The following is a 14,088-nucleotide window of genomic DNA, read 5'->3' on the forward strand; positions in this document are numbered from 1 at the left end:
AGGCATCCTACGAGAGGCCGAATTCCAGGGGGCACCCGGCAATTTAAGGCCTCAGGCCCCTGAACCATTGTACAGCCTTTTCCCTGGCAAAAAAAACTCAGAAGCCATTATTCTGGGTGTCAGTTTGCAGGACTCACTTGGCACTCTCAAACCAGACAAACTTGGCACTGGTTCCACTTTGCGTCTGAGAGGCATCGTGCGAGAGGATGAATTCCAGGAGGCACCCGGCCATTTAAGGCCTCAGGCCCCTGAACCACTGTACAGGCCTTTTCCCCGGGAAACAAAAATCAGAAGCCACTATTCTGGGTGTCAGTTTTCAGGACCCACTAGGCACTCTCAAACCAGACCAAGTCGGCACTGGTGCCACCTTGCGTCTTGGAGGCATCCTGCGAGATGCGGAATTCCGGGAGGCACCTGGCCATTTAAGGCCTCAGGACCGTGAACCACTCTACAGGCTTTTTCCCTGGGAAACAAAACTCACAAGCCATTGTTCTGGGTGTCAGTTTGCAGGACCCACTTGCACTCTCAAACCAGACTAAGTGGGCACCGGTTCCGCATAGCGCCTAAGAAACATCCTGCGAGAGGCGGAATTCCAGGAGGCACCCTGAAATTTAAGGCCGCAGGACCCTGAACCATTGTACAGGCCTTTTCCCCGAGAAACAAAACTCAGAAGCCATTATTCTGGGTGTCAGTTTGCAGGACCAATTTGGCACTCTCAAACCAGACCAAGGTGGCACTACTGCCACCTTGCGTCTTGGAGGCATCCAGCGAGAGGCGGAATTCCATGAGGCACCCGGCAATTTAAGGCCTCAGGCCCCTGAACCATTGTACAGCCTTTTCCTTGGCAAACAAAACTCAGAAGCCATTATTGTGGGTGTCAGTTTGCAGGACTCACTTGGCACACTCAAACCAGACCAAATTGGAACCGTTTCTGCTTAGAGTCTAGGAAACATCCTTTGAGAGGCGGAATTCTAGGTGGCACCTGGGCATTTAAGGCCTCAGGACCCTGAACCACTCTACAGGGTATATACCTGGGCAACAACACTCACAAGCCACTGTTCTGGGTGTCAGTTTCCAGGACACACTTAGCACTCTCAAACCAGACCAAGTTGGCTCTGGTGCCACCTTGCGTCTAGGAGGAATCCTGCGAGATGCGGAATTCCAGGAGGCACCTGGCCATTTAAGGCCTCAGGACCCCGAACCACTCTACAGGCTTTTTCCCTGGGAAACAAAACTCAGAAGCCACTGTTCTGGGTGTCAGTTTTCAGGACCCACTTGGCACTCTCAAACCAGACTAAGTGAGCACCGGTTCCGCATAGCATCTAGGAAACATCCTTCGAGAGGCGGAATTTTAGGTGGCACCTGGCCATTTAAGGCCTCAGGACCGTGAACCACTCTACAGGCTTTATCCCTGGGAAACAAAACTCACAAGCCACTGTTCTGGGTGTCAGTTTGCAGGACCCACTTGGCACTCTCAAACCAGACTAAATGGGCACCGGTTCAGCAAAGCGTCTAGGAAACATCCTGGAGGAGGCGGAAGTCCATGAGGCACCCTTAAATTTTAGGCCTCAGGCCCCTGAACCAATCTACAGGACTTTTCCCTGGCAAAAAAAACTCAGAAGCCATTATTCTGGGTGTCAGTTTGCAGGACCAATTTGGCACTCTCAAACCAGACCAAGGTGGCACTACTGCCACCTTGCGTCTTGGAGGCATCCAGCGAGAGGCGGAATTTCATGAGGCACCCGGAAATTTAAGGCCTCAGGCCCCTGAACCATTGTACAGCCTTTTCCTTGGCAAACAAAACTCAGAAGCCATTATTGTGGGTGTCAGTTTGCAGGACTCACTTGGCACACTCAAACCAGACCAAATTGGAACCGTTTCCGCTTAGAGTCTAGGAAACATCCTTTGAGAGGCGGAATTCTAGGTGGCACCTGGGCATTTAAGGCCTCAAGACCCTGAACCACTCTACAGGGTATATACCTGGGTAACAACACTCACAAGCCACTGTTCTGGGTGTCAGTTTTCAGGACACACTTAGCACTCTCAAACCAGACCAAGTTGGCTCTGGTGCCACCTTGCGTCTAGGAGGCATCCTGCGAGATGCGGAATTCCAGGAGGCACCTGGCCATTTAAGGCCTCAGGACCCCGAACCACTCTACAGGCTTTTTCCCTGGGAAACAAAACTCAGAAGCCACTGTTCTGCGTGTCAGTTTTCAGGACCCACTTGGCACTCTCAAACCAGACTAAGTGAGCACCGGTTCCGCATAGCATCTAGGAAACATCCTTCGAGAGGCGGAATTTTAGGTGGCACCTGGCCATTTAAGGCCTCAGGACCGTGAACCACTCTACAGGCTTTATCCCTGGGAAACAAAACTCACAAGCCACTGTTCTGGGTGTCAGTTTGCAGGACCCACTTGGCACTCTCAAACCAGACTAAGTGGGCACCGGTTCAGCAAAGCGTCTAGGAAACATCCTGGAGGAGGCAGAAGTCCATGAGGCACCCTTAAATTTTAGGCCTCAGGCCCCTGAACCAATCTACAGGACTTTTCCCTGGCAAATAAAACTCAGAAGCCATTATTCTGGGTGTCAGTTTGCAGGACCAATTTGGCACTCTCAAACCAGACCAAGGTGGAACTCCTGCCACCTTGCGTCTTGGAGGCATCCTGCAAGAGGCCGAATTCCATGAGGCACCCGGAAATTTAAGGCCTCAGGCCCCTGAACCATTGTACAGCCTTTTCCCTGGCAAACAAAACTCAGAAGCCATTATTGTGGGTGTCAGTTTGCAGGACTCACTTGGCACTCTCAAACCAGACCAAACTGGAACCCTTTGCGCTTAGAGTCTAGGAAACATCCTTTGAGAGGCGGAATTCTAGGTGGCACCTGGGCATTTAAGGCTTCAGGACCCTGAACCACTCTACAGGGTATATCCCTGGGTAACAAAACTCAGAAGCCACTGTTCTGGGTGTCAGTTTTCAGGACCCCAAAGGCACTCTCAAACCAGACCAAGTTGGCTCTGCTGCCACCTTGCGTCTTGGCGGCATCCTTCTAGAGATGGAATTCCAGGAGGCACCTGGCCATTTAAGGCCTCAGGACCCTGAACCACTCGACAGGCTTTATCCCTGGGAAACAAAACTCAGAAGCCACTGTTCTGGGTGTCAGTTTTCAGGACCCACTTGGCACTCTCAAACCAGACTAAGTGAGCACCGGTTCCGCATAGCGTCTAGGAAACATCCTTCGAGAGGCGGAATTTTAGGTGGCAGCTGGCCATTTAAGGCCTCAGGACCGTGAACCACTGTACAGGCTTTATCCCTGGGAAATAAAACTCACAAGCCACTTTTCTGGGTGTCAGTTTGCAGGACCCACTTGGCACTCTCAAACCAGACTAAGTGGGCACCGGTTCAGCAAAGCGTCTAGGAAACCTCCTGCGAGAGTCGGAATTCCATGAGGCACCCTGAAATTTAAGGCCGCAGGACCCTGAACCATTGTACAGGCTTTTCCCCTAGGAAACAAAACTCACAAGCCACTGCTCTGGGTGTCAGTTTGCAGGACCCACTAGGCACTGTCAAACCAGACCAAGTTGGCACTGCTGCCACCTTGCGTCTGGGAGGCATCCTGCGAGAGACAGAATTCCAGGAGGCACCTGGCCATTTAAGGCCTCAGGACCCTGAACCAATCTACAGGCCTTTTCCCTGGCAAATAAAACTCAGAAGCCATTATTCTGGGTGTCATTTTGCAGGACTAACTTGGCACTCTCAAACCAGACCAAATTGGCCCCGTTTCCGCTTAGAGTCTAGGAAATATCCTTCGAGAGGCGGCATTCCAGGTGGCACCTGGCAATTAAAGGCCGCAGGACCCTGAACCATTGTACAGGCTTTTTCCCTAGGAAACAAAACTCAGAAACCACTGTTCTGGGTGTCAGTTTTCAGGACCCACTTGGCACTCTCAAACCAGACCAAGTTGGCACTGCTGACACCTTGCGTCTGGGATGCATCCTGCAAGAGACGCAATTCCAGGAGGCACCTGGCCATTTAAGGCCTCAGGCCCCTGAACCACAGTACAGGCCTTTTCCCCGATAAAAAAAACTCAGATGCCATTATTGTGTGTGTCAGTTTGCAGGACCAATTTGGAACTCTCAAACCAGACCAAGGTGGCACTACTGCCACCTTGCGTCTTGGAGGCATCCTGCGATAGGCGGAATTCCATGAGGCACCCGGCAATTTAAGGCCTCAGGTCCCTGAACGATTGTACAGCCTTTTCCCTGGGAAACAAAACTCAGAAGCCACTGTTCTGGTTGTCAGTTTGCAGGACCCACTTGGCACTCTCAAACCAGACCAAGTTGGCACTGGTGCCACTTTGCGTCTGAGAGGCATCCTGCGAGAGGCCGAATTCCAGGAGGCACCCGGCCATTTAAGGCCTCAGGATGCTGAAACATTCTACAGGCTTTTTCCCTGGGAAACGAAACTCACAAGCCACTGTTCTAGGTGTCAGTTTGCAGGACCCACTAGGCACTCTCAAACCAGACCAAGTTGGCACTGCTGCCACCTTGTGTCTGGGAGGCATCCTGCGAAATGCGGAATTCCAGGAGGCACCGGGCCTATTAAGGCCTCCGGACCCTAAACAACAGTACAGGCTATTTCCCTGGGAAACAAAACTCACAAGCCACTGTTCTACGTGTCAGTTTGCAGGACCCACTAGGCACTCTCAAACCAGACCAAGTTGGCACTGGTGCCACCTTGCGTCTGGGAGGCATCCTGCGAGATGCGGAATTCCAGGAGGCACCTGGCCTATTAAGGCCTCAGGACCCTAAACAACAGTACAGGCTTTTTCCCTGGGAAACAAAACTCAGAAGCCACTGTTCTGGGTGTCAGTTTGCAGGACCAACTTGGCACTCTCAAACAAGACCAAGTTGGCACTGGTGCCACTTTGCGTCTGAGAGGCATCCTGCGAGAGGCCGAATTCCAGGAGGCACCCGGCCATTTAAGGCCTCAGGATCCTGAAACATTCTACAGGCTTTTTCCCTAGTAAACAAAACTCACAAGCCACTGTTCTGGGTGTCAGTTTGCAAGACACACTAGGCACTCTCAAACCAGACCAAGTTGGCATTGGTGCCACCTTGCGTCTGGGAGGCATCCTGCGAGAGACGGAATTACAGGAGGCACCTGGCCATTTAAGGCCTCAGGCCCCTGAACCACTGTACAGGCCTTTTCCCCGAGAAACAAAACTCAGAAGCCATTATTGTGTGTGTCAGTTTGCAGGACCAACTTGGCACTCTCAAACCAGACCAAGGTGGCACTAATGCCACCTTGCGTCTTGGAGGCATCCTACGAGAGGCCGAATTCCAGGGGGCACCCGGCAATTTAAGGCCTCAGGCCCCTGAACCATTGTACAGCCTTTTCCCTGGCAAAAAAAACTCAGAAGCCATTATTCTGGGTGTCAGTTTGCAGGACTCACTTGGCACTCTCAAACCAGACAAACTTGGCACTGGTTCCACTTTGCGTCTGAGAGGCATCGTGCGAGAGGACGAATTCCAGGAGGCACCCGGCCATTTAAGGCCTCAGGCCCCTGAACCACTGTACAGGCCTTTTCCCCGGGAAACAAAAATCAGAAGCCACTATTCTGGGTGTCAGTTTTCAGGACCCACTAGGCACTCTCAAACCAGACCAAGTCGGCACTGGTGCCACCTTGCGTCTTGGAGGCATCCTGCGAGATGCGGAATTCCGGGAGGCACCTGGCCATTTAAGGCCTCAGGACCGTGAACCACTCTACAGGCTTTTTCCCTGGGAAACAAAACTCACAAGCCATTGTTCTGGGTGTCAGTTTGCAGGACCCACTTGCACTCTCAAACCAGACTAAGTGGGCACCGGTTCCGCATAGCGCCTAAGAAACATCCTGCGAGAGGCGGAATTCCATGAGGCACCCTGAAATTTAAGGCCGCAGGACCCTGAACCATTGTACAGGCCTTTTCCCCGAGAAACAAAACTCAGAAGCCATTATTCTGGGTGTCAGTTTGCAGGACCAATTTGGCACTCTCAAACCAGACCAAGGTGGCACTACTGCCACCTTGCGTCTTGGAGGCATCCAGCGAGAGGCGGAATTCCATGAGGCACCCGGCAATTTAAGGCCTCAGGCCCCTGAACCATTGTACAGCCTTTTCCTTGGCAAACAAAACTCAGAAGCCATTATTGTGGGTGTCAGTTTGCAGGACTCACTTGGCACACTCAAACCAGACCAAATTGGAACCGTTTCCGCTTAGAGTCTAGGAAACATCCTTTGAGAGGCGGAATTCTAGGTGGCACCTGGGCATTTAAGGCCTCAGGACCCTGAACCACTCTACAGGGTATATACCTGGGCAACAACACTCACAAGCCACTGTTCTGGGTGTCAGTTTCCAGGACACACTTAGCACTCTCAAACCAGACCAAGTTGGCTCTGGTGCCACCTTGCGTCTAGGAGGAATCCTGCGAGATGCGGAATTCCAGGAGGCACCTGGCCATTTAAGGCCTCAGGACCCCGAACCACTCTACAGGCTTTTTCCCTGGGAAACAAAACTCAGAAGCCACTGTTCTGGGTGTCAGTTTTCAGGACCCACTTGGCACTCTCAAACCAGACTAAGTGAGCACCGGTTCCGCATAGCATCTAGGAAACATCCTTCGAGAGGCGGAATTTTAGGTGGCACCTGGCCATTTAAGGCCTCAGGACCGTGAACCACTCTACAGGCTTTATCCCTGGGAAACAAAACTCACAAGCCACTGTTCTGGGTGTCAGTTTTCAGGACCCACTTGGCACTCTCAAACCAGACTAAATGGGCACCGGTTCAGCAAAGCGTCTAGGAAACATCCTGGAGGAGGCGGAAGTCCATGAGGCACCCTTAAATTTTAGGCCTCAGGCCCCTGAACCAATCTACAGGACTTTTCCCTGGCAAAAAAAACTCAGAAGCCATTATTCTGGGTGTCAGTTTGCAGGACCAATTTGGCACTCTCAAACCAGACCAAGGTGGAACTCCTGCCACCTTGCGTCTTGGAGGCATCCTGCAAGAGGCCGAATTCCATGAGGCACCCGGAAATTTAAGGCCTCAGGCCCCTGAACCATTGTACAGCCTTTTCCCTGGCAAACAAAACTCAGAAGCCATTATTGTGTGTGTCAGTTTGCAGGACTCACTTGGCACTCTCAAACCAGACCAAATTGGAACCCTTTCCGCTTAGAGTCTAGGAAACATCCTTCGAGAGGCGGAATTCTAGGTGGCACCTGGGCATTTAAGGCTTCAGGACCCTGAACCACTCTACAGGGTATATACCTGGGTAACAAAACTCACAAGCCACTGTTCTGGGTGTCAGTTTTCAGGACCCCAAAGGCACTCTCAAACCAGACCAAGTTGGCTCTGCTGCCACCTTGCGTCTTGTCGGCATCCTTCTAGAGATGGAATTCCAGGAGGCACCTGGCCATTTAAGGCCTCAGGACCCTGAACCACTCGACAGGCTTTATCCCTGGGAAACAAAACTCAGAAGCCACTGTTCTGGGTGTCAGTTTTCAGGACCCACTTGGCACTCTCAAACCAGACTAAGTGAGCACCGGTTCCGCATAGCGTCTAGGAAACATCCTTCGAGAGGCGGAATTTTAGGTGGCAGCTGGCCATTTAAGGCCTCAGGACCGTGAACCACTCTACAGGCTTTATCCCTGGGAAATAAAACTCACAAGCCACTTTTCTGGGTGTCAGTTTGCAGGACCCACTTGGCACTCTCAAACCAGACTAAGTGGGCACCGGTTCAGCAAAGCGTCTAGGAAACCTCCTGCGAGAGTCGGAATTCCATGAGGCACCCTGAAATTTAAGGCCGCAGGACCCTGAACCATTGTACAGGCTTTTCCCCTAGGAAACAAAACTCACAAGCCACTGCTCTGGGTGTCAGTTTGCAGGACCCACTAGGCACTGTCAAACCAGACCAAGTTGGCACTGGTGCCACCTTGCGTCTGGGAGGCATCCTGCGAGAGACAGAATTCCAGGAGGCACCTGGCTATTTAAGGCCTCAGGACCCTGAACCAATCTACAGGCCTTTTCCCTGGCAAATAAAACTCAGAAGCCATTATTCTGGGTGTCATTTTGCAGGACTAACTTGGCACTCTCAAACCAGACCAAATTGGCCCCGTTTCCGCTTAGAGTCTAGGAAATATCCTTCGAGAGGCGGAATTCTAGGTGGCACCTGGCAATTAAAGGCCGCAGGACCCTGAACCATTGTACAGGCTTTTTCCCTAGGAAACAAAACTCAGAAACCACTGTTCTGGGTGTCAGTTTTCAGGACCCACTTGGCACTCTCAAACCAGACCAAGTTGGCACTGCTGACACCTTGCGTCTGGGATGCATCCTGCAAGAGACGCAATTCCAGGAGGCACCTGGCCATTTAAGGCCTCAGGCCCCTGAACCACAGTACAGGCCTTTTCCCCGATAAAAAAAACTCAGATGCCATTATTGTGTGTGTCAGTTTGCAGGACCAATTTGGAACTCTCAAACCAGACCAAGGTGGCACTACTGCCACCTTGCGTCTTGGAGGCATCCTGCGATAGGCGGAATTCCATGAGGCACCCGGCAATTTAAGGCCTCAGGACCCTGAACGATTGTACAGGCCTTTTCCCTGGGAAACAAAACTCAGAAGCCACTGTTCTGGGTGTCAGTTTGCAGGACCCACTTGGCACTCTCAAACCAGACCAAGTTGGCACTGGTGCCACTTTGCGTCTGAGAGGCATCCTGCGAGAGGCCGAATTCCAGGAGGCACCTGGCCATTTAAGGCCTCAGGATGCTGAAACATTCTACAGGCTTTTTCCCTGGGAAACGAAACTCACAAGCCACTGTTCTAGGTGTCAGTTTGCAGGACCCACTAGGCACTCTCAAACCAGACCAAGTTGGCACTGCTGTCACCTTGTGTCTGGGAGGCATCCTGCGAGATGCGGAATTCCAGGAGGCACCTGGCCTATTAAGGCCTCAGGACCCTAAACAACAGTACAGGCTATTTCCCTGGGAAACAAAACTCACAAGCCACTGTTCTACGTGTCACTTTGCAGGACCCACTAGGCACTCTCAAACCAGACCAAGTTGGCACTGGTGCCACCTTGCGTCTGGGAGGCATCCTGCGAGATGCGGAATTCCAGGAGGCACCTGGCCTATTAAGGCCTCAGGACCCTAAACAACAGTACAGGCTTTTTCCCTGGGAAACAAAACTCAGAAGCCACTGTTCTGGGTGTCAGTTTGCAGGACCAACTTGGCACTCTCAAACAAGACCAAGTTGGCACTGGTGCCACTTTGCGTCTGAGAGGCATCCTGCGAGAGGCCGAATTCCAGGAGGCACCCGGCCATTTAAGGCCTCAGGATCCTGAAACATTCTACAGGCTTTTTCCCTAGTAAACAAAACTCACAAGCCACTGTTCTGGGTGTCAGTTTGCAAGACACACTAGGCACTCTCAAACCAGACCAAGTTGGCATTGGTGCCACCTTGCGTCTGGGAGGCATCCTGCGAGAGACGGAATTCCAGGAGGCACCTGGCCATTTAAGGCCTCAGGCCCCTGAACCACTGTACAGGCCTTTTCCCCGAGAAACAAAACTCAGAAGCCATTATTGTGTGTGTCAGTTTGCAGGACCAACTTGGCACTCTCAAACCAGACCAAGGTGGCACTAATGCCACCTTGCATCTTGGAGGCATCCTACGAGAGGCCGAATTCCAGGGGGCACCTGGCAATTTAAGGCCTCAGGCCCCTGAACCATTGTACAGCCTTTTCCCTGGCAAAAAAAACTCAGAAGCCATTATTCTGGGTGTCAGTTTGCAGGACTCACTTGGCACTCTCAAACCAGACAAACTTGGCACTGGTTCCACTTTGCGTCTGAGAGGCATCGTGCGAGAGGACGAATTCCAGGAGGCACCCGGCCATTTAAGGCCTCAGGCCCCTGAACCACTGTACAGGCCTTTTCCCCGAGAAACAAAACTCAGAAGCCATTATTGTGTGTGTCAGTTTGCAGGACCAACTTGGCACTCTCAAACCAGACCAAGGTGGCACTAATGCCACCTTGCGTCTTGGAGGCATCCTGCGAGATGCGGAATTCCGGGAGGCACCTGGCCATTTAAGGCCTCAGGACCGTGAACCACTCTACAGGCTTTTTCCCTGGGAAACAAAACTCACAAGCCATTGTTCTGGGTGTCAGTTTTCAGGACCCACTAGTCACTCTCAAACCAGACCAAGTCGGCACTGGTGCCACCTTGCGTCTTGGAGGCATCCTGCGAGATGCGGAATTCCGGGAGGCACCTGGCCATTTAAGGCCTCAGGACCGTGAACCACTCTACAGGCTTTTTCCCTGGGAAACAAAACTCACAAGCCATTGTTCTGGGTGTCAGTTTGCAGGACCCACTTGCACTCTCAAACCAGACTAAGTGGGCACCGGTTCCGCATAGCGTCTAAGAAACATCCTGCGAGAGGCGGAATTCCATGAGGCACCCTGAAAATTAAGGCCGCAGGACCCTGAACCATTGTACAGGCCTTTTCCCCGAGAAACAAAACTCAGAAGCCATTATTCTGGGTGTCAGTTTGCAGGACCAATTTGGCACTCTCAAACCAGACCAAGGTGGCACTACTGCCACCTTGCGTCTTGGAGGCATCCAGCGAGAGGCGGAATTTCATGAGGCACCCGGCAATTTAAGGCCTCAGGCCCCTGAACCATTGTACAGCCTTTTCCTTGGCAAACAAAACTCAGAAGCCATTATTGTGGGTGTCAGTTTGCAGGACTCACTTGGCACACTCAAACCAGACCAAATTGGAACCGTTTCCGCTTAGAGTCTAGGAAACATCCTTTGAGAGGCGGAATTCTAGGTGGCACCTGGGCATTTAAGGCCTCAAGACCCTGAACCACTCTACAGGGTATATACCTGGGTAACAACACTCACAAGCCACTGTTCTGGGTGTCAGTTTTCAGGACACACTTAGCACTCTCAAACCAGACCAAGTTGGCTCTGGTGCCACCTTGCGTCTAGGAGGCATCCTGCGAGATGCGGAATTCCAGGAGGCACCTGGCCATTTAAGGCCTCAGGACCCCGAACCACTCTACAGGCTTTTTCCCTGGGAAACAAAACTCAGAAGCCACTGTTCTGGGTGTCAGTTTTCAGGACCCACTTGGCACTCTCAAACCAGACTAAGTGAGCACCGGTTCCGCATAGCATCTAGGAAACATCCTTCGAGAGGCGGAATTTTAGGTGTCAGCTGGCCATTTAAGGCCTCACGACCGTGAACCACTCTACAGGCTTTATCCCTGGGAAACAAAACTCACAAGCCACTGTTCTGGGTGTCAGTTTGCAGGACCCACTTGGCACTCTCAAACCAGACTAAGTAGGCACCGGTTCAGCAAAGCGTCTAGGAAACATCCTGGAGGAGGCGGAAGTCCATGAGGCACCCTTAAATTTTAGGCCTCAGGCCCCTGAACCAATCTACAGGACTTTTCCCTGGCAAATAAAACTCAGAAGCCATTATTCTGGGTGTCAGTTTGCAGGACCAATTTGGCACTCTCAAACCAGACCAAGGTGGAACTCCTGCCACCTTGCGTCTTGGAGGCATCCTGCAAGAGGCCGAATTCCATGAGGCACCCGGAAATTTAAGGCCTCAGGCCCCTGAACCATTGTACAGCCTTTTCCCTGGCAAACAAAACTCAGAAGCCATTATTGTGGGTGTCAGTTTGCAGGACTCACTTGGCACTCTCAAACCAGACCAAACTGGAACCCTTTGCGTTTAGAGTCTAGGAAACATCCTTTGAGAGGCGGAATTCTAGGTGGCACCTGGGCATTTAAGGCTTCAGGACCCTGAACCACTCTACAGGGTATATCCCTGGGTAACAAAACTCAGAAGCCACTGTTCTGGGTGTCAGTTTTCAGGACCCCAAAGGCACTCTCAAACCAGACCAAGTTGGCTCTGCTGCCACCTTGCGTCTTGGCGGCATCCTTCTAGAGATGGAATTCCAGGAGGCACCTGGCCATTTAAGGCCTCAGGACCCTGAACCACTCTACAGGCTTTTTCCCTGGGAAACAAAACTCACAAGCCATTGTTCTGGGTGTCAGTTTGCAGGACCCACTTGCACTCTCAAACCAGACTAAGTGGGCACCGGTTCCGCATAGCGTCTAAGAAACATCCTGCGAGAGGCGGAATTCCATGAGGCACCCTGAAAATTAAGGCCGCAGGACCCTGAACCATTGTACAGGCCTTTTCCCCGAGAAACAAAACTCAGAAGCCATTATTCTGGGTGTCAGTTTGCAGGACCAATTTGGCACTCTCAAACCAGACCAAGGTGGCACTACTGCCACCTTGCGTCTTGGAGGCATCCAGCGAGAGGCGGAATTTCATGAGGCACCCGGCAATTTAAGGCCTCAGGCCCCTGAACCATTGTACAGCCTTTTCCTTGGCAAACAAAACTCAGAAGCCATTATTGTGGGTGTCAGTTTGCAGGACTCACTTGGCACACTCAAACCAGACCAAATTGGAACCGTTTCCGCTTAGAGTCTAGGAAACATCCTTTGAGAGGCGGAATTCTAGGTGGCACCTGGGCATTTAAGGCCTCAAGACCCTGAACCACTCTACAGGGTATATACCTGGGTAACAACACTCACAAGCCACTGTTCTGGGTGTCAGTTTTCAGGACACACTTAGCACTCTCAAACCAGACCAAGTTGGCTCTGGTGCCACCTTGCGTCTAGGAAGCATCCTGCGAGATGCGGAATTCCAGGAGGCACCTGGCCATTTAAGGCCTCAGGACCCCGAACCACTCTACAGGCTTTTTCCCTGGGAAACAAAACTCAGAAGCCACTGTTCTGGGTGTCAGTTTTCAGGACCCACTTGGCACTCTCAAACCAGACTAAGTGAGCACCGGTTCCGCATAGCATCTAGGAAACATCCTTCGAGAGGCGGAATTTTAGGTGTCAGCTGGCCATTTAAGGCCTCACGACCGTGAACCACTCTACAGGCTTTATCCCTGGGAAACAAAACTCACAAGCCACTGTTCTGGGTGTCAGTTTGCAGGACCCACTTGGCACTCTCAAACCAGACTAAGTAGGCACCGGTTCAGCAAAGCGTCTAGGAAACATCCTGGAGGAGGCGGAAGTCCATGAGGCACCCTTAAATTTTAGGCCTCAGGCCCCTGAACCAATCTACAGGACGTTTCCCTGGCAAATAAAACTCAGAAGCCATTATTCTGGGTGTCAGTTTGCAGGACCAATTTGGCACTCTCAAACCAGACCAAGGTGGAACTCCTGCCACCTTGCGTCTTGGAGGCATCCTGCAAGAGGCCGAATTCCATGAGGCACCCGGAAATTTAAGGCCTCAGGCCCCTGAACCATTGTACAGCCTTTTCCCTGGCAAACAAAACTCAGAAGCCATTATTGTGGGTGTCAGTTTTCAGGACTCACTTGGCACTCTCAAACCAGACCAAACTGGAACCCTTTGCGTTTAGAGTCTAGGAAACATCCTTTGAGAGGCGGAATTCTAGGTGGCACCTGGGCATTTAAGGCTTCAGGACCCTGAACCACTCTACAGGGTATATCCCTGGGTAACAAAACTCAGAAGCCACTGTTCTGGGTGTCAGTTTTCAGGACCCCAAAGGCACTCTCAAACCAGACCAAGTTGGCTCTGCTGCCACCTTGCGTCTTGGCGGCATCCTTCTAGAGATGGAATTCCAGGAGGCACCTGGCCATTTAAGGCCTCAGGACCCTGAACCACTCGACAGGCTTTATCCCTGGGAAACAAAACTCAGAAGCCACTGTTCTGGGTGTCAGTTTTCAGGACCCACTTGGCACTCTCAAACCAGACTAAGTGAGCACCGGTTCCGCATAGCGTCTAGGAAACATCCTTCGAGAGGCGGAATTTTAGGTGGCAGCTGGCCATTTAAGGCCTCAGGACCGTGAACCACTCTACAGGCTTTATCCCTGGGAAATAAAACTCACAAGCCACTTTTCTGGGTGTCAGTTTGCAGGACCCACTTGGCACTCTCAAACCAGACTAAGTGGGCACCGGTTCAGCAAAGCGTCTAGGAAACCTCCTGCGAGAGTCGGAATTCCATGAGGCACCCTGAAATTT

The sequence above is a fragment of the Fringilla coelebs genome (assembly GCF_963513975.1).
Source record: "Fringilla coelebs genome assembly, contig: SCAFFOLD_70, whole genome shotgun sequence".
In the NCBI taxonomy this organism is placed as follows: Eukaryota; Metazoa; Chordata; class Aves; order Passeriformes; family Fringillidae; genus Fringilla; species Fringilla coelebs.